This window comes from Aedes albopictus, chromosome 3, assembly GCF_035046485.1.
Source record: "Aedes albopictus strain Foshan chromosome 3, AalbF5, whole genome shotgun sequence".
Taxonomy (NCBI): domain Eukaryota; kingdom Metazoa; phylum Arthropoda; class Insecta; order Diptera; family Culicidae; genus Aedes; species Aedes albopictus.
This window is the reverse complement of record NC_085138.1, coordinates 216,842,592-216,862,402: the sequence shown is the minus strand read 5'-3', so window position 1 is coordinate 216,862,402 and position 19,811 is coordinate 216,842,592. Positions and strand designations below refer to the sequence as shown.

General features: G+C 17.4%; 2 protein-coding genes across 5 annotated transcripts in view; one reads left to right on the top strand and one right to left on the bottom strand.

Annotated features, from left to right (window-relative positions):
- Positions 1–19,811, bottom strand: part of LOC109419430 (kelch-like protein 18) — a 386,574-nt gene that overhangs the window by 129,831 nt on the left and 236,932 nt on the right. The window lies entirely within an intron of this gene.
- LOC134291287 (uncharacterized) overlaps positions 10,885–19,811 on the top strand; it is a 29,740-nt gene continuing 20,813 nt past the window's right edge. Inside the window, exon 1 of the mRNA XM_062858814.1 lies at positions 10,885–13,718. The gene's annotated coding sequence lies outside the window, so the exon portion shown is untranslated. The remainder of the gene's footprint in view (positions 13,719–19,811) is intronic.

Genomic DNA, 19,811 nt, shown 5'->3' with positions numbered 1-19,811 from the left:
TTTAATTTTAATTTTAATTTTAATTTTAATTTTAATTTTAATTTTAATTTTAATTTTAATTTTAATTTTAATTTTAATTTTAATTTTAATTTTAATTTTAATTTTAATTTTAATTTTAATTTTAATTTTAATTTTAATTTTAATTTTAATTTTAATTTTAATTTAATTTTAATTTTAATTTTAATTTTAATTTTAATTTTAATTTTAATTTTAATTTTAATTTTAATTTTAATTTTAATTTTAATTTTAATTTTAATTTTAATTTTAATTTTAATTTTAATTTTAATTTTAATTTTAATTTTAATTTTAATTTTAATTTTAATTTTAATTTTAATTTTAATTTTAATTTAATTTTAATTTTAATTTAATTTTATTTTAATTTTAATTTTAATTTTAATTTTAATTTTAATTTTAATTTTAATTTTAATTTTAATTTTAATTTTAATTTTAATTTTAATTTTAATTTTAATTTTAATTTTAATTTTAATTTTAATTTTAATTTTAATTTTAATTTTAATTTTATTTTAATTTTAATTTTAATTTTAATTTTAATTTAATTTTAATTTTAATTTTAATTTTAATTTTATTTTAATTTTAATTTTAATTTTAATTTTAATTTTAATTTTAATTTTAATTTTAATTTTAATTTTAATTTTAATTTTAATTTTAATTTTAATTTTAATTTTAATTTTAATTTTAATTTTAATTTTAATTTTAATTTTAATTTTAATTTTAATTTTAATTTTAATTTTAATTTAATTTTAATTTTAATTTTAATTTTAATTTTAATTTTAATTTTAATTTTAATTTTAATTTTAATTTTAATTTTAATTTTAATTTTAATTTTAATTTTAATTTTAATTTTAATTTTAATTTTAATTTTAATTTTAATTTTAATTTTAATTTTAATTTTAATTTTAATTTTAATTTTAATTTTAATTTTAATTTTAATTTTAATTTAATTTTAATTTTAATTTTAATTTTAATTTTATTTTAATTTTAATTTTAATTTTAATTTTAATTTTAATTTTAATTTTAATTTTAATTTTAATTTTAATTTTAATTTTAATTTTAATTTTAATTTTAATTTTAATTTTAATTTTAATTTTAATTTTAATTTTAATTTTAATTTTAATTTTAATTTTAATTTTAATTTTAATTTTAATTTTAATTTTAATTTTAATTTTAATTTTAATTTTAATTTTAATTTTAATTTTAATTTTAATTTTAATTTTAATTTTAATTTTAATTTTAATTTTAATTTTAATTTTAATTTTAATTTTAATTTTAATTTTAATTTTAATTTTAATTTTAATTTTAATTTTAATTTTAATTTTAATTTTAATTTTAATTTTAATTTTAATTTTAATTTTAATTTTAATTTTAATTTTAATTTTAATTTTAATTTTAATTTTAATTTTAATTTTAATTTTAATTTTAATTTTAATTTTAATTTTAATTTTAATTTTAATTTTAATTTTAATTTTAATTTTAATTTTAATTTTAATTTTAATTTTAATTTTAATTTTAATTTTAATTTTAATTTTAATTTTAATTTTAATTTTAATTTAATTTTAATTTTAATTTTAATTTTAATTTTAATTTTAATTTTAATTTTAATTTTAATTTTAATTTTAATTTTAATTTTAATTTTAATTTTAATTTTAATTTAATTTTAATTTTAATTTTAATTTTAATTTTAATTTTAATTTTAATTTTAATTTTAATTTTAATTTTAATTTTAATTTTAATTTTAATTTTAATTTTAATTTTAATTTTAATTTTAATTTTAATTTTAATTTTAATTTTAATTTTAATTTTAATTTTAATTTTAATTTTAATTTTAATTTTAATTTTAATTTTAATTTTAATTTTAATTTTAATTTTAATTTTAATTTTAATTTTAATTTTAATTTTAATTTTAATTTTAATTTTAATTTTAATTTTAATTTTAATTTTAATTTTAATTTTAATTTTAATTTTAATTTTAATTTTAATTTTAATTTTAATTTTAATTTTAATTTTAATTTTAATTTTAATTTTAATTTAATTTTAATTTTAATTTTAATTTTAATTTTAATTTTAATTTTAATTTTAATTTTAATTTTAATTTTAATTTTAATTTTAATTTTAATTTTAATTTTAATTTTAATTTTAATTTTAATTTTAATTTTAATTTTAATTTTAATTTTAATTTTAATTTTAATTTTAATTTTAATTTTAATTTTAATTTTAATTTTAATTTTAATTTTAATTTTAATTTTATTTTAATTTTAATTTTAATTTTAATTTTAATTTTAATTTTAATTTTAATTTAATTTTAATTTTAATTTTAATTTTAATTTTAATTTTAATTTTAATTTTAATTTTAATTTTAATTTTAATTTTAATTTTAATTTTAATTTTAATTTTAATTTTAATTTTAATTTTAATTTTAATTTTAATTTTAATTTTAATTTTAATTTTAATTTTAATTTTAATTTTAATTTTAATTTTAATTTTAATTTTAATTTTAATTTTAATTTTAATTTTAATTTTAATTTTAATTTTAATTTTAATTTTAATTTTAATTTTAATTTTAATTTTAATTTTAATTTTAATTTTAATTTTAATTTTAATTTTAATTTTAATTTTAATTTTAATTTTAATTTTAATTTTAATTTTAATTTTAATTTTAATTTTAATTTTAATTTTAATTTTAATTTTAATTTTAATTTTAATTTTAATTTTAATTTTAATTTTAATTTTAATTTTAATTTTAATTTTAATTTTAATTTTAATTTTAATTTTAATTTTAATTTTAATTTTAATTTTAATTTTAATTTTAATTTTAATTTTAATTTTAATTTTAATTTTAATTTTAATTTTAATTTTAATTTTAATTTTAATTTTAATTTTAATTTTAATTTTAATTTTAATTTTAATTTTAATTTTAATTTTAATTTTAATTTTAATTTTAATTTTAATTTTAATTTTAATTTTAATTTTAATTTTAATTTTAATTTTAATTTTAATTTTAATTTTAATTTTAATTTTAATTTTAATTTTAATTTTAATTTTAATTTTAATTTTAATTTTAATTTTAATTTTAATTTTAATTTTAATTTTAATTTTAATTTTAATTTTAATTTTAATTTTAATTTTAATTTTAATTTTAATTTTAATTTTAATTTTAATTTTAATTTTAATTTTAATTTTAATTTTAATTTTAATTTTAATTTTAATTTTAATTTTAATTTTAATTTTAATTTTAATTTTAATTTTAATTTTAATTTTAATTTTAATTTTAATTTTAATTTTAATTTTAATTTTAATTTTAATTTTAATTTTAATTTTAATTTTAATTTTAATTTTAATTTTAATTTTAATTTTAATTTTAATTTTAATTTTAATTTTAATTTTAATTTTAATTTTAATTTTAATTTTAATTTTAATTTTAATTTTAATTTTAATTTTAATTTTAATTTTAATTTTAATTTTAATTTTAATTTTAATTTTAATTTTAATTTTAATTTTAATTTTAATTTTAATTTTAATTTTAATTTTAATTTTAATTTTAATTTTAATTTTAATTTTAATTTTAATTTTAATTTTAATTTTAATTTTAATTTTAATTTTAATTTTAATTTTAATTTTAATTTTAATTTTAATTTTAATTTTAATTTTAATTTTAATTTTAATTTTAATTTTAATTTTAATTTTAATTTTAATTTTAATTTTAATTTTAATTTTAATTTTAATTTTAATTTTAATTTTAATTTTAATTTTAATTTTAATTTTAATTTTAATTTTAATTTTAATTTTAATTTTAATTTTAATTTTAATTTTAATTTTAATTTTAATTTTAATTTTAATTTTAATTTTAATTTTAATTTTAATTTTAATTTTAATTTTAATTTTAATTTTAATTTTAATTTTAATTTTAATTTTAATTTTAATTTTAATTTTAATTTTAATTTTAATTTTAATTTTAATTTTAATTTTAATTTTAATTTTAATTTTAATTTTAATTTTAATTTTAATTTTAATTTTAATTTTAATTTTAATTTTAATTTTAATTTTAATTTTAATTTTAATTTTAATTTTAATTTTAATTTTAATTTTAATTTTAATTTTAATTTTAATTTTAATTTTAATTTTAATTTTAATTTTAATTTTAATTTTAATTTTAATTTTAATTTTAATTTTAATTTTAATTTTAATTTTAATTTTAATTTTAATTTTAATTTTAATTTTAATTTTAATTTTAATTTTAATTTTAATTTTAATTTTAATTTTAATTTTAATTTTAATTTTAATTTTAATTTTAATTTTAATTTTAATTTTAATTTTAATTTTAATTTTAATTTTAATTTTAATTTTAATTTTAATTTTAATTTTAATTTTAATTTTAATTTTAATTTTAATTTTAATTTTAATTTTAATTTTAATTTTAATTTTAATTTTAATTTTAATTTTAATTTTAATTTTAATTTTAATTTTAATTTTAATTTTAATTTTAATTTTAATTTTAATTTTAATTTTAATTTTAATTTTAATTTTAATTTTAATTTTAATTTTAATTTTAATTTTAATTTTAATTTTAATTTTAATTTTAATTTTAATTTTAATTTTAATTTTAATTTTAATTTTAATTTTAATTTTAATTTTAATTTTAATTTTAATTTTAATTTTAATTTTAATTTTAATTTTAATTTTAATTTTAATTTTAATTTTAATTTTAATTTTAATTTTAATTTTAATTTTAATTTTAATTTTAATTTTAATTTTAATTTTAATTTTAATTTTAATTTTAATTTTAATTTTAATTTTAATTTTAATTTTAATTTTAATTTTAATTTTAATTTTAATTTTAATTTTAATTTTAATTTTAATTTTAATTTTAATTTTAATTTTAATTTTAATTTTAATTTTAATTTTAATTTTAATTTTAATTTTAATTTTAATTTTAATTTTAATTTTAATTTTAATTTTAATTTTAATTTTAATTTTAATTTTAATTTTAATTTTAATTTTAATTTTAATTTTAATTTTAATTTTAATTTTAATTTTAATTTTAATTTTAATTTTAATTTTAATTTTAATTTTAATTTTAATTTTAATTTTAATTTTAATTTTAATTTTAATTTTAATTTTAATTTTAATTTTAATTTTAATTTTAATTTTAATTTTAATTTTAATTTTAATTTTAATTTTAATTTTAATTTTAATTTTAATTTTAATTTTAATTTTAATTTTAATTTTAATTTTAATTTTAATTTTAATTTTAATTTTAATTTTAATTTTAATTTTAATTTTAATTTTAATTTTAATTTTAATTTTAATTTTAATTTTAATTTTAATTTTAATTTTAATTTTAATTTTAATTTTAATTTTAATTTTAATTTTAATTTTAATTTTAATTTTAATTTTAATTTTAATTTTAATTTTAATTTTAATTTTAATTTTAATTTTAATTTTAATTTTAATTTTAATTTTAATTTTAATTTTAATTTTAATTTTAATTTTAATTTTAATTTTAATTTTAATTTTAATTTTAATTTTAATTTTAATTTTAATTTTAATTTTAATTTTAATTTTAATTTTAATTTTAATTTTAATTTTAATTTTAATTTTAATTTTAATTTTAATTTTAATTTTAATTTTAATTTTAATTTTAATTTTAATTTTAATTTTAATTTTAATTTTAATTTTAATTTTAATTTTAATTTTAATTTTAATTTTAATTTTAATTTTAATTTTAATTTTAATTTTAATTTTAATTTTAATTTTAATTTTAATTTTAATTTTAATTTTAATTTTAATTTTAATTTTAATTTTAATTTTAATTTTAATTTTAATTTTAATTTTAATTTTAATTTTAATTTTAATTTTAATTTTAATTTTAATTTTAATTTTAATTTTAATTTTAATTTTAATTTTAATTTTAATTTTAATTTTAATTTTAATTTTAATTTTAATTTTAATTTTAATTTTAATTTTAATTTTAATTTTAATTTTAATTTTAATTTTAATTTTAATTTTAATTTTAATTTTAATTTTAATTTTAATTTTAATTTTAATTTTAATTTTAATTTTAATTTTAATTTTAATTTTAATTTTAATTTTAATTTTAATTTTAATTTTAATTTTAATTTTAATTTTAATTTTAATTTTAATTTTAATTTTAATTTTAATTTTAATTTTAATTTTAATTTTAATTTTAATTTTAATTTTAATTTTAATTTTAATTTTAATTTTAATTTTAATTTTAATTTTAATTTTAATTTTAATTTTAATTTTAATTTTAATTTTAATTTTAATTTTAATTTTAATTTTAATTTTAATTTTAATTTTAATTTTAATTTTAATTTTAATTTTAATTTTAATTTTAATTTTAATTTTAATTTTAATTTTAATTTTAATTTTAATTTTAATTTTAATTTTAATTTTAATTTTAATTTTAATTTTAATTTTAATTTTAATTTTAATTTTAATTTTAATTTTAATTTTAATTTTAATTTTAATTTTAATTTTAATTTTAATTTTAATTTTAATTTTAATTTTAATTTTAATTTTAATTTTAATTTTAATTTTAATTTTAATTTTAATTTTAATTTTAATTTTAATTTTAATTTTAATTTTAATTTTAATTTTAATTTTAATTTTAATTTTAATTTTAATTTTAATTTTAATTTTAATTTTAATTTTAATTTTAATTTTAATTTTAATTTTAATTTTAATTTTAATTTTAATTTTAATTTTAATTTTAATTTTAATTTTAATTTTAATTTTAATTTTAATTTTAATTTTAATTTTAATTTTAATTTTAATTTTAATTTTAATTTTAATTTTAATTTTAATTTTAATTTTAATTTTAATTTTAATTTTAATTTTAATTTTAATTTTAATTTTAATTTTAATTTTAATTTTAATTTTAATTTTAATTTTAATTTTAATTTTAATTTTAATTTTAATTTTAATTTTAATTTTAATTTTAATTTTAATTTTAATTTTAATTTTAATTTTAATTTTAATTTTAATTTTAATTTTAATTTTAATTTTAATTTTAATTTTAATTTTAATTTTAATTTTAATTTTAATTTTAATTTTAATTTTAATTTTAATTTTAATTTTAATTTTAATTTTAATTTTAATTTTAATTTTAATTTTAATTTTAATTTTAATTTTAATTTTAATTTTAATTTTAATTTTAATTTTAATTTTAATTTTAATTTTAATTTTAATTTTAATTTTAATTTTAATTTTAATTTTAATTTTAATTTTAATTTTAATTTTAATTTTAATTTTAATTTTAATTTTAATTTTAATTTTAATTTTAATTTTAATTTTAATTTTAATTTTAATTTTAATTTTAATTTTAATTTTAATTTTAATTTTAATTTTAATTTTAATTTTAATTTTAATTTTAATTTTAATTTTAATTTTAATTTTAATTTTAATTTTAATTTTAATTTTAATTTTAATTTTAATTTTAATTTTAATTTTAATTTTAATTTTAATTTTAATTTTAATTTTAATTTTAATTTTAATTTTAATTTTAATTTTAATTTTAATTTTAATTTTAATTTTAATTTTAATTTTAATTTTAATTTTAATTTTAATTTTAATTTTAATTTTAATTTTAATTTTAATTTTAATTTTAATTTTAATTTTAATTTTAATTTTAATTTTAATTTTAATTTTAATTTTAATTTTAATTTTAATTTTAATTTTAATTTTAATTTTAATTTTAATTTTAATTTTAATTTTAATTTTAATTTTAATTTTAATTTTAATTTTAATTTTAATTTTAATTTTAATTTTAATTTTAATTTTAATTTTAATTTTAATTTTAATTTTAATTTTAATTTTAATTTTAATTTTAATTTTAATTTTAATTTTAATTTTAATTTTAATTTTAATTTTAATTTTAATTTTAATTTTAATTTTAATTTTAATTTTAATTTTAATTTTAATTTTAATTTTAATTTTAATTTTAATTTTAATTTTAATTTTAATTTTAATTTTAATTTTAATTTTAATTTTAATTTTAATTTTAATTTTAATTTTAATTTTAATTTTAATTTTAATTTTAATTTTAATTTTAATTTTAATTTTAATTTTAATTTTAATTTTAATTTTAATTTTAATTTTAATTTTAATTTTAATTTTAATTTTAATTTTAATTTTAATTTTAATTTTAATTTTAATTTTAATTTTAATTTTAATTTTAATTTTAATTTTAATTTTAATTTTAATTTTAATTTTAATTTTAATTTTAATTTTAATTTTAATTTTAATTTTAATTTTAATTTTAATTTTAATTTTAATTTTAATTTTAATTTTAATTTTAATTTTAATTTTAATTTTAATTTTAATTTTAATTTTAATTTTAATTTTAATTTTAATTTTAATTTTAATTTTAATTTTAATTTTAATTTTAATTTTAATTTTAATTTTAATTTTAATTTTAATTTTAATTTTAATTTTAATTTTAATTTTAATTTTAATTTTAATTTTAATTTTAATTTTAATTTTAATTTTAATTTTAATTTTAATTTTAATTTTAATTTTAATTTTAATTTTAATTTTAATTTTAATTTTAATTTTAATTTTAATTTTAATTTTAATTTTAATTTTAATTTTAATTTTAATTTTAATTTTAATTTTAATTTTAATTTTAATTTTAATTTTAATTTTAATTTTAATTTTAATTTTAATTTTAATTTTAATTTTAATTTTAATTTTAATTTTAATTTTAATTTTAATTTTAATTTTAATTTTAATTTTAATTTTAATTTTAATTTTAATTTTAATTTTAATTTTAATTTTAATTTTAATTTTAATTTTAATTTTAATTTTAATTTTAATTTTAATTTTAATTTTAATTTTAATTTTAATTTTAATTTTAATTTTAATTTTAATTTTAATTTTAATTTTAATTTTAATTTTAATTTTAATTTTAATTTTAATTTTAATTTTAATTTTAATTTTAATTTTAATTTTAATTTTAATTTTAATTTTAATTTTAATTTTAATTTTAATTTTAATTTTAATTTTAATTTTAATTTTAATTTTAATTTTAATTTTAATTTTAATTTTAATTTTAATTTTAATTTTAATTTTAATTTTAATTTTAATTTTAATTTTAATTTTAATTTTAATTTTAATTTTAATTTTAATTTTAATTTTAATTTTAATTTTAATTTTAATTTTAATTTTAATTTTAATTTTAATTTTAATTTTAATTTTAATTTTAATTTTAATTTTAATTTTAATTTTAATTTTAATTTTAATTTTAATTTTAATTTTAATTTTAATTTTAATTTTAATTTTAATTTTAATTTTAATTTTAATTTTAATTTTAATTTTAATTTTAATTTTAATTTTAATTTTAATTTTAATTTTAATTTTAATTTTAATTTTAATTTTAATTTTAATTTTAATTTTAATTTTAATTTTAATTTTAATTTTAATTTTAATTTTAATTTTAATTTTAATTTTAATTTTAATTTTAATTTTAATTTTAATTTTAATTTTAATTTTAATTTTAATTTTAATTTTAATTTTAATTTTAATTTTAATTTTAATTTTAATTTTAATTTTAATTTTAATTTTAATTTTAATTTTAATTTTAATTTTAATTTTAATTTTAATTTTAATTTTAATTTTAATTTTAATTTTAATTTTAATTTTAATTTTAATTTTAATTTTAATTTTAATTTTAATTTTAATTTTAATTTTAATTTTAATTTTAATTTTAATTTTAATTTTAATTTTAATTTTAATTTTAATTTTAATTTTAATTTTAATTTTAATTTTAATTTTAATTTTAATTTTAATTTTAATTTTAATTTTAATTTTAATTTTAATTTTAATTTTAATTTTAATTTTAATTTTAATTTTAATTTTAATTTTAATTTTAATTTTAATTTTAATTTTAATTTTAATTTTAATTTTAATTTTAATTTTAATTTTAATTTTAATTTTAATTTTAATTTTAATTTTAATTTTAATTTTAATTTTAATTTTAATTTTAATTTTAATTTTAATTTTAATTTTAATTTTAATTTTAATTTTAATTTTAATTTTAATTTTAATTTTAATTTTAATTTTAATTTTAATTTTAATTTTAATTTTAATTTTAATTTTAATTTTAATTTTAATTTTAATTTTAATTTTAATTTTAATTTTAATTTTAATTTTAATTTTAATTTTAATTTTAATTTTAATTTTAATTTTAATTTTAATTTTAATTTTAATTTTAATTTTAATTTTAATTTTAATTTTAATTTTAATTTTAATTTTAATTTTAATTTTAATTTTAATTTTAATTTTAATTTTAATTTTAATTTTAATTTTAATTTTAATTTTAATTTTAATTTTAATTTTAATTTTAATTTTAATTTTAATTTTAATTTTAATTTTAATTTTAATTTTAATTTTAATTTTAATTTTAATTTTAATTTTAATTTTAATTTTAATTTTAATTTTAATTTTAATTTTAATTTTAATTTTAATTTTAATTTTAATTTTAATTTTAATTTTAATTTTAATTTTAATTTTAATTTTAATTTTAATTTTAATTTTAATTTTAATTTTAATTTTAATTTTAATTTTAATTTTAATTTTAATTTTAATTTTAATTTTAATTTTAATTTTAATTTTAATTTTAATTTTAATTTTAATTTTAATTTTAATTTTAATTTTAATTTTAATTTTAATTTTAATTTTAATTTTAATTTTAATTTTAATTTTAATTTTAATTTTAATTTTAATTTTAATTTTAATTTTAATTTTAATTTTAATTTTAATTTTAATTTTAATTTTAATTTTAATTTTAATTTTAATTTTAATTTTAATTTTAATTTTAATTTTAATTTTAATTTTAATTTTAATTTCCCCCCTTGGGGGAAGAAGGTCCGCAAATTTTTAATTTTTTGAATTTTTCCCATTGGTCCCCCCTTGGGGGAAGGTGGTTCGCAAATTTTCAAATTTTTGAATTTTTCCCTTTGGTCCCCCCTTGGGGGATGTAGGTCCGCAATTTTTCATTTTTTTCCTTCAGTCCCCTTTTGGGGGAAGGGGGTCCGCCAAATTTCAAATTTTAGAATTTTTCTTTCTGGCAAATTTTCAAAATTTACTCTTTAGTCCCCCCTTGGTGGAAGAGGGTCCGCAAATTTTCAATTTTTTGAATTTTTCCCATTGGTCCCCCCTTGGGGGAAGGGGGTTCGCAAATTTTCAAATTTTTGAAGTTTTCCCTTTGGCCCCCCCTTGGGGGAAGTGGGTCCGCAATTTTTCAAATGTTTCCCTTTAGTCTCCCCTTGGGGGAGAGGGTACGCTAATTTTCAATTTTTTCTCTTTGGTTCCCTCTTGGGGGAAGAGTCCGCAAAATTTCAAATTTTTGAATTTTTCCCTTTGGTCCCCCCTTGGGGGAAGGGAGTCCGCATTTTTTCAAATTTTTCCTTTTGGTCCCCCCTTGGTGGAAGGGGGTCCGCTAATTTTCAATTTTTTGAATTTTTCTCTTTGGTCCCCCCTTGGGAGAAGAGGGTCTGCAAATTTTCAAATTTTTCCCTTTAGTCCCCCCTTGGTGGAAGAGGGTCCGCAAATTTTCAATTTTTTGAATTTTTCCCATTAGCCCCCCCTTGGGGGAAGGGGGTTCGCAAATTTTCAAATATTTGAAGTTTTCCCTGGTCCTTCCTCGGAGAAAGAAAGTTTGCAAATTTTTCAAATTTTTGATTTTTTCCTTTGGTTTCCTCTTGGGGGAAGTTGGTCCGCAAATTTTTTTTAATTGTTTTCTTTGAGGGAAATGGGTCCCTGTGGCCCCCTTGGAAAAAATGGATCCAAATTTTTACATTTTTTTTTAAATTTTTCCCTTTGGTCCCCTCTTGGGGAAAATGGATCCGAAAATTGTGAACTTTTTGAATTTTTCCCCTTGGAGGAAGTGGGTCCGCCATTTTTTTCCCCTTTGGGGAAAATGGGTCCGCAAATTTTAATTTTTTGAATTTTTGCCTTTGGCCCCCTTGGAGGAAGTGGGTCTGCAATTTATCATTTTTTTGAATTTCTCCCTTTGGTTCCCCCTTGGGGGAAGTGGGTCCACAAATTTTCATTTTTTCCCTTTGTCCCCCCTTGGGAGAAGAGGGTTCGCAAATTTCCGATTTTTTGAATTTTTTCCTTTGGTCCCCCCTTGGGGGAAGAAGGTCCGCAAATTTTCAATTTTTCTTCGAATTTTTCCCTTTGGTCCCCCCTTGGGGGAAGTGGGTCCGCAAATTTCCAAATTTTTGAATTTTTTCCTTTGGTCCCCCCTTGGGGGAAGAAGGTCCGCAAATTTTCAATTTTTTTTCGAATTTTTCCCTTTGGCCCCCCCTTGGGGGAAGTGGGTCCGCAAATTTCCAAATTTTTGAATTTTTCACTTTGGTCCCCCCTTGGGAGAAGAGGGTTCGCAAATTTTCAATTCTTTTTTTAAATTTCCCTTTAGTCCACCATTGGGGGAAGAAGGTTCGCAAATTTCCGATTTTTTGAATTTTTTCCTTTGGTCCCCCCTTGGGGGAAGAAGGTCCGCAAATTTCCGATTTTTTGAATTTTTGCCTTTGGTCCCCCCTTGGGGGAAGAAGGTCCGCAAATTTTCAATTTTTCTTCGAATTTTTCCCTTTGGTCCCCCCTTGGGGGAAGATCGTCCGCAAATTTCCAAATTTTTGAATTTTTCACTTTGGTCCCCCCTTGGGAGAAGAGGGTTCGCAAATTTTCAATTTTTTTTTTAAATTTCCCTTTGGTCCCCCATTGGGGGAAAAAGGTCCGCAAATTTCAGATTTTTTGATTTTTTTACTTTGGTCCCCCCTTGGGAGAAGAAGGTCCGCAAATTTTCAATTTTTCTTCGAATTTTTCCCTTTGGTCCCCCCTTGGGGGAAGTGGGTCCGCTAATTTCCAAATTTTTGAATTTTTCACTTTGGTCCCCCCTTGGGAGAAGAGGGTTCACAAATTTCCAAATTTTTGAATTTTTCACTTTGGTCCCCTCTTGGGAGAAGAGGGTTCGCAAATTTCCGATTTTTTGAATTTTTTTCCTTTGGTCCCCCCTTGGGGGAAGAAGGTCCGCAAATTTTCAATTTTTCATCGAATTTTTCCCTTTGGTCCCCCCTTGGGGGAAATGGGTCCGCAAATTTCTAAATTTTTGAATTTTTCACTTTGGTCCCCCCTTGGGAGAAGAGGGTTCACAAATTTTCAATTTTTTTTTTAATTTCCCTTTGGTCCCCCATTGGGGGAAGAAGGTCCGCAAATTTCCGATTTTTTGAATTTTTTCCTTTGGTCTCCCCTTGGGGGAAGAAGGTCCGCAAATTTTCAATTTTTCTTCGAATTTTTCCCTTTGGTCCCCCCTTGGGGGAAGTGGGTCCGCAAATTTCCAAATTTTTGAATTTTTCACTTTGGTCCCCCCTTGGGAGAAGAGGGTTCGCAAATTTTCAATTTTTTTTTAATTTCCCTTTGGTCCCCCATTGGAAGAAGAATGTCCGCAAATTTCCGATTTTTTGAATTTTTTCCTTTGGTCCCCCCCTTGGGGGAAGAAGGTCCGCAAATTTTCAATTTTTCTTCGAATTTTTCCCTTTGGTCCCCCCTTGGGGGAAGTGGGTCCGCAAATTTCCAAATTTTTGAATTTTTCACTTTGGTCCCCCCTTGGGAGAAGAGGGTTCGCAAATTTTCAATTTTTTTTTTTTAATTTCCCTTTGGTCCCCCATTGGGGGAAAAAGGTCCGCAAATTTCCGATTTTTTGAATTTTTCAAATTTTCAAATTTTCAAATTTTTCTCTTAGGTTCCCTCTTGGGGGAAGAGTCCGCAAAATTTCAAATTTTTGAATTTTTCCCTTTGGTCCCCCCTTGGGGATGTAGGTCCGCAATTTTTCATTTTTTCCCTTCAGTCCCCTTTTGGGGGAAGGGGGTCCGCCAAATCTCAAATTTTAGAATTTTTCTTTCTGGCCCCCCTTTGGGGAAGAGGGTCTACAAATTTTCAAAATTTTCTCTTTAGTCCCCCCTTGGGGAAGGGGGTTCGCAAATTTTCAAATTTTTGAAGTTTTCCCTTTGGTCCCCCCTTGGGGGAAGGGGGTCCGCCATTTTTTAAATTTTTCCCTTTAGTCCCCCCTTGGGAGAGAGGGTACGCTAATTTTGAAATTTTTCTCTTTGGTTCCCTCTTTGGGGAAGAGTCCGCAAAATTTCAAATTTTTGAATTTTTCCCTTTGGTCCCCCCTTGAGGGAAGGGAGTCCGCATTTTTTCAAATTTTTCCTTTTGGTCCCCCTTGGTGGAAGAGGGTCCGCTAATTTTCAATTTTTTGAATTTTTCTCTTTGGTCCCCCCTTGGGAGAAGAGGGTCTGCAAGTTTTCAAATTTTTCCCTTTAGTCCCCCCTTGGTGGAAGAGGGTCCGCAAATTTTCAATTTTTTTAATTTTTCCCATTAGCCCCCCCTTGGGGGAAGGGGGTCCGCAAATTTTTTTTAATTTTTTTCTTTGAGGGAAATGGGTCCCTGTGGCCCCCTTGGAAAAAATGGATCCAAAAATTTACATTTCTTTTAAATTTTTCCCTTTGGTCCCCTCTTGGGGAAAATGGATCCGAAAATTGTGAACTTTTTGATTTTTTCCCTTTGGTCCCCCCTTGGAGGAAGTGGGTCCGCAATTTTTTTCCCCTTTGGGGAAAATGGGTCCGCAAATTTTAATTTTTGAATTTTTGCCTTTGGCCCCCTTGGAGGAAGTGGGGTCTGCAATTTATCATTTTTTTGAATTTCTCCCTTTGGTTCCCCCTTGGGGGAAGTGGGTCCACAAATTTTCATTTTTCCCATTGGTCCCCCCTTGGGAGAAAAGGGTTCGCAAATTTCCGATTTTTTGAATTTTTTCCCCCCTTGGGGGAAGAAGGTCCGCAAATTTTCAATTTTTCTTCGAATTTTTTCCCTTTGGTCCCCCTTGGGGGAAGTGGGTCCGCAAATTTCCAAATTTTTGAATTTTTCACTTTGGTCCCCCCTTGGGAGAAAAGGGGTGGCAAATTTTCAATTTTTTTTTTAAATTTCCCTTTGGTCCCCCATTGCACAGTGGGAAAAAAACAGTGCAAACCTACACTAAATTCTGTATCTCACGAACGCATCCGGCTTTTCTAATGAACAAAACGGTTTTAGGCGTAAAATTGTCTGGAGAATCGAATGGAAGTGTTAAAACAGACCGCACGGATCATTATCTTGCTCATTTTGCCCTAATTCCCCAATTTTTATTAACATTATATGAAACTAGCTCTAAAACAATTATGAAACATGAATGCGGTTTGCCTTGAAGGACTTTTGTGAAGGATTAAGATGTAGAGAATCGATTTGAAGGGATTGCAGTGACCCGCATGAATGTATTTATGCTTATTTTACCTTAATTCCTCTCATATATAGAGTTTTGTATGAAATAGCTCCATAACTCGCAAGGAAATTATGAGTAGTATGCTAAGAAGGCTCTGTTTAGTGAATTATGATACAAGGAATTGATGAGAAGTGATTGCAGTGACCAAGCGAATGTAATTATGCCCATTATACCCTAATTCCCCACATATATTGAATTTTGTATGAAATTAGCTCCTGACTCGCAAGAAAATTATGAGTGATATGCTAAGAAGGCTTTCTTTAGTGGATTATGATACAGGGAATCGACTAGAAATGGTTGCAGTGACCGCGTAAAAGTTATTATGCTTATTTTACCCTAATTCCCCACATATATTGAGTTTTTTTTTATGAAATTAGCTCCATAATTCACAAGAAAATTATGAGTGGTATGCTAAGCAATAGTTTTTTAGTGGATGATGATACAAGGAATCGATGAGAAGTGATTGCATTGGCCGCGTGAATGTTATTATGCTCATTTTACCCTAATTCCCCACATATATTGAGTTTTGTATGAAATCAGCTCCTTAATCGCAAGAAAATTATGAGTGGTATGCTAAGAAGGCTTTCTTTAGTGGATTATGATACAGGGAATCGACTAGAAATGGTTGCAGTGACCGCGTGAATGTTATTATGCTTATTTTACCCTAATTCCCCACATATATTGAGTTTTGTATGAAATTAGCTCCATAACTCGCAAGGAAATTATGAGTGGTATGCTAAGGAAGGCTTTTTTAGTGGATTATATTATAAGGAATCGATAAGAAGTGATTGCAGTGACCAAGCGAATGTAATTATGCTCGTTTTGTCCTAATTCCCCACATATAGTGTGTTTTGTATGAAATTAGCTCCATAACACACAAGGAAATTATAATTGGTATGCTAAGCAAGGTTTCTTTAGTGGATTATGACACAAGGAATCGATGAGAAGTGATTGCAGTGACCGCGCTAATGTAATTATGCTGATTTTACCCTAATTCTCCATATTCATTGAGTTTTGTATGAAATTAGCTCCATAACTTGCAAAGAAAAAATGAGTGGTATGCTGAGAAGGCTTGCTTTAATGGATTATGATACAAGGAATATATTAAAAATGATTCCAATGACCGCGTGAATGTTTTTATGCTCATTTTACCCTAATTCTCCACATATATTGAGTTTTGTATGAAATTAGTTCTATAACTCACGGTGGTATGCTAAGAAGGGTTTCTCTAGTGGATAATGATATCGATAAGAAGTGATTGCAGTAACTGCTCGAATGTAATTAAGCTCATTTTACCTCAATTCCCCACATATTTTGAGTTTTGCATGAAATTAGCTTCTTAACTCGCAAGGAAATTGTGAGTGGTATGCTATGAAGGGTATCTTCAGTGGATGATGATACACGGAATAGATTAGAAGTGATTACAGTGTCCGCGCGAATGTAGTTATGCTCATTTTCCCCTTATTCCCTACAGATATTGAGTTTTGCTCCGTAGTTCACAAGAAAATTATGGGTGGTATGCAAGGAAGTGTTTATTTAGTGGATTATGAAACACGGGAGCGATTGAAAATGATTGCAGTGACCGCGTGAATGTAATTATGCTCATTAAACCCTAATTCTCCACATATATTGAGTTGTGTATGAATTTTACTTCATAACTCACAAGAAAATTATGAGTGGTATACCAAGAAGGATTATGATACAAGGAATCAAATAGAAGTGATAACAGTGACCGCGTTAATGTAATTATGGTATGGTATCCATTAGTTTCTTGTGAGTTATAGAGCTTATGCCATACAAAACTCAATATATGTGGGTAATTAGGGTAGGATAACCAAAATAACTATCACGCTCACTACATTAATTTCTACTCGATTATTTATATGAACTCAATAAAGAACTCCTTCACGGCATAATATATGTGGGGAACTATTGTAAAATGAGCATAATAGCATTCACGCGGTCACTGCAATCATTTTAAAAGTATTCCTTGTATCCTCATCCTCCAAATAAGCACTTCTTAACATTCCACCCATAAATTTCTTGCGAGTTAAAGAGTTAATTTCATACAAAACACAATATGTGTGGGGTATAAGGGTAAAATAAACATAATTACATTCACGCGAATACTACATTTACTTCTAATCGATTCCTTGTATCATCATCCACTAAAGAAATACTTCACAACATACCACCCATTTCTTGTGAGTTATATAGCTAATTTCATGCAAAACTCAACATATGTGGGGAATTAGGGTAAAATGAGCATACTGACATTCACGCGGTCACTGAAATTACTTCTAATCAATTCCTTGTAGTATAATTAATTCACTAAATACCAGCATGGTATGCACTAAATAATAGCATACCACCCTTAAGTTTCTAATGAGTTATAGAGCTAATTTAATGCAAAACTCAATATATGTGGGAAATTAGGGTAAAATGAGCATAATTACATTCATGCGTTCACTGGAATCTTCTTTCATCACCGTGTATCATAATCCACTAAAGAAAACCTTTCTTACATACCAGCCATAATTTCCTTGCGAGTTATGGTGCTAATGTAACACAAAACTCAACATATGTAGAGAATTAGGGTAAAATGAGCATAACTACATTCGCACACACACACTGCAATCACTTCTAATCTATTCCTTGTATCATCATCCACTAAAGAAACTCTTCAGAGCATACCACTCATAATTTCCTTGCGAGTTTGATGCAAAACTCAATATATGTGGGGAATTAGGGTAAAATAAGCATAATAACATTCACGCGGTCACTGCAACCATTTCTAGTCGATTCCCTGTCATAATCCACTAAAGACAGCCTTCTTAGCATACCACTCATAATTTTCTTGCGATTAAGGAGCTGATTTCATACAAAACTCAATATATGTGGGGAATTAGGGTAAAATGAGCATAATAACATTCACGCGGTCAATGCAATCACTTCTCATCGATTCCTTGTATCATCATCCACTAAAAAACTATTGCTTAGCATACCACTCATAATTTTCTTGTGAATTATGGAGCTAATTTCATAAAAAAAACTCAATATATGTGGGGAATTTGGGTAAAATAAGCATAATAACTTTCACGCGGTCACTGCAACCATTTCTAGTCGATTCCCTGTATCATAATCCACTAAAGAAAGCCTTCTTAGCATACCACTCATAATTTTCTTGCGATTAAGGAGCTGATTTCATACAAAACTCAATATATGTGGGGAATTAGGGTAAAATGAGCATAATAACATTCACGCGGTCAATGCAATCACTTCTCATCGATTCCTTGTATCATCATCCACTAAAAAACTATTGCTTAGCATACCACTCATAATTTTCTTGTGAATTATGGAGCTAATTTCATAAAAAAAAAACTCAATATATGTGGGGAATTAGGGTAAAATAAGCATAATAACTTTCACGCGGTCACTGCAACCATTTCTAGTCGATTCCCTGTATCATAATCCACTAAAGAAAGCCTTCTTAGCATACCGCTCATAATTTTCTTGCGAGTAAGGAGCTAATTTCATACAAAATTCAATATATGTGGGGAATTAGGGTATGATGGGCATAATTACATTCGCTTGGTCACTGCAATCACTTCTCATCAATTCCTTGTATCATAATTCACTAAAGAGAGCCTTCTTAGCATACTACTCATAATTTCCTTGCGAGTTATGGAGCTATTTCATAAAAAACTCTATATATGAGGGGAATTAAGGTAAAATAAGCATAAATACATTCATGCGGTCACTGCAATCCCTTCAAATTGATTCTCTACATCTTAATCCTTCACAAAAGTCCTTCAAGGCAAACCGCATTCATGTTTCATAATTGTTTTAGAGCTAGTTTCATATAAATGTTAATAAAAATTGGGGAATTAGGGCAAAATGAGCAAGATAATGATCCGTGCGGTCTGTTTTAACACTTCCATTCGATTCTCCAGACAATTTTACGCCTAAAACCGTTTTGTTCATTAGAAAAGCCGGATGCGTTCGTGAGATACAGAATTTAGTGTAGGTTTGCACTGTTTTTTTCCCACTGTGCATTGGGGGAAGAAGGTCCGCAAATTTCCGATTTTTTGAATTTTTTCCTTTGGTCCCCCCTTGGGAGAAGAAGGTCCGCAAATTTTCAATTTTTCTTCGAATTTTTCCCTTTGGTCCCCCCTTGGGGGAAGTGGGTCCGCAAATTTCCAAAATTTTGAATTTTTCACTTTGGTCCCCTCTTGGGAGAAGAAGGTTCGCAAATTTCCGATTTTTTGAATTTTTTCCTTTGGTCCCCCCTTGGGGGAAGAAGGTCCGCAAATTTTCAATTTTTCTTCGAATTTTTCCCTTTGGTCCCCCCTTGGGGGAAGTGGGTCCGCAAATTTCCAAATTTTTGAATTTTTCACTTTGGTCCCCCCTTGGGAGAAGAGGGTTCGCAAATTTTCAATTTTTTTTTTAAATTTCCCTT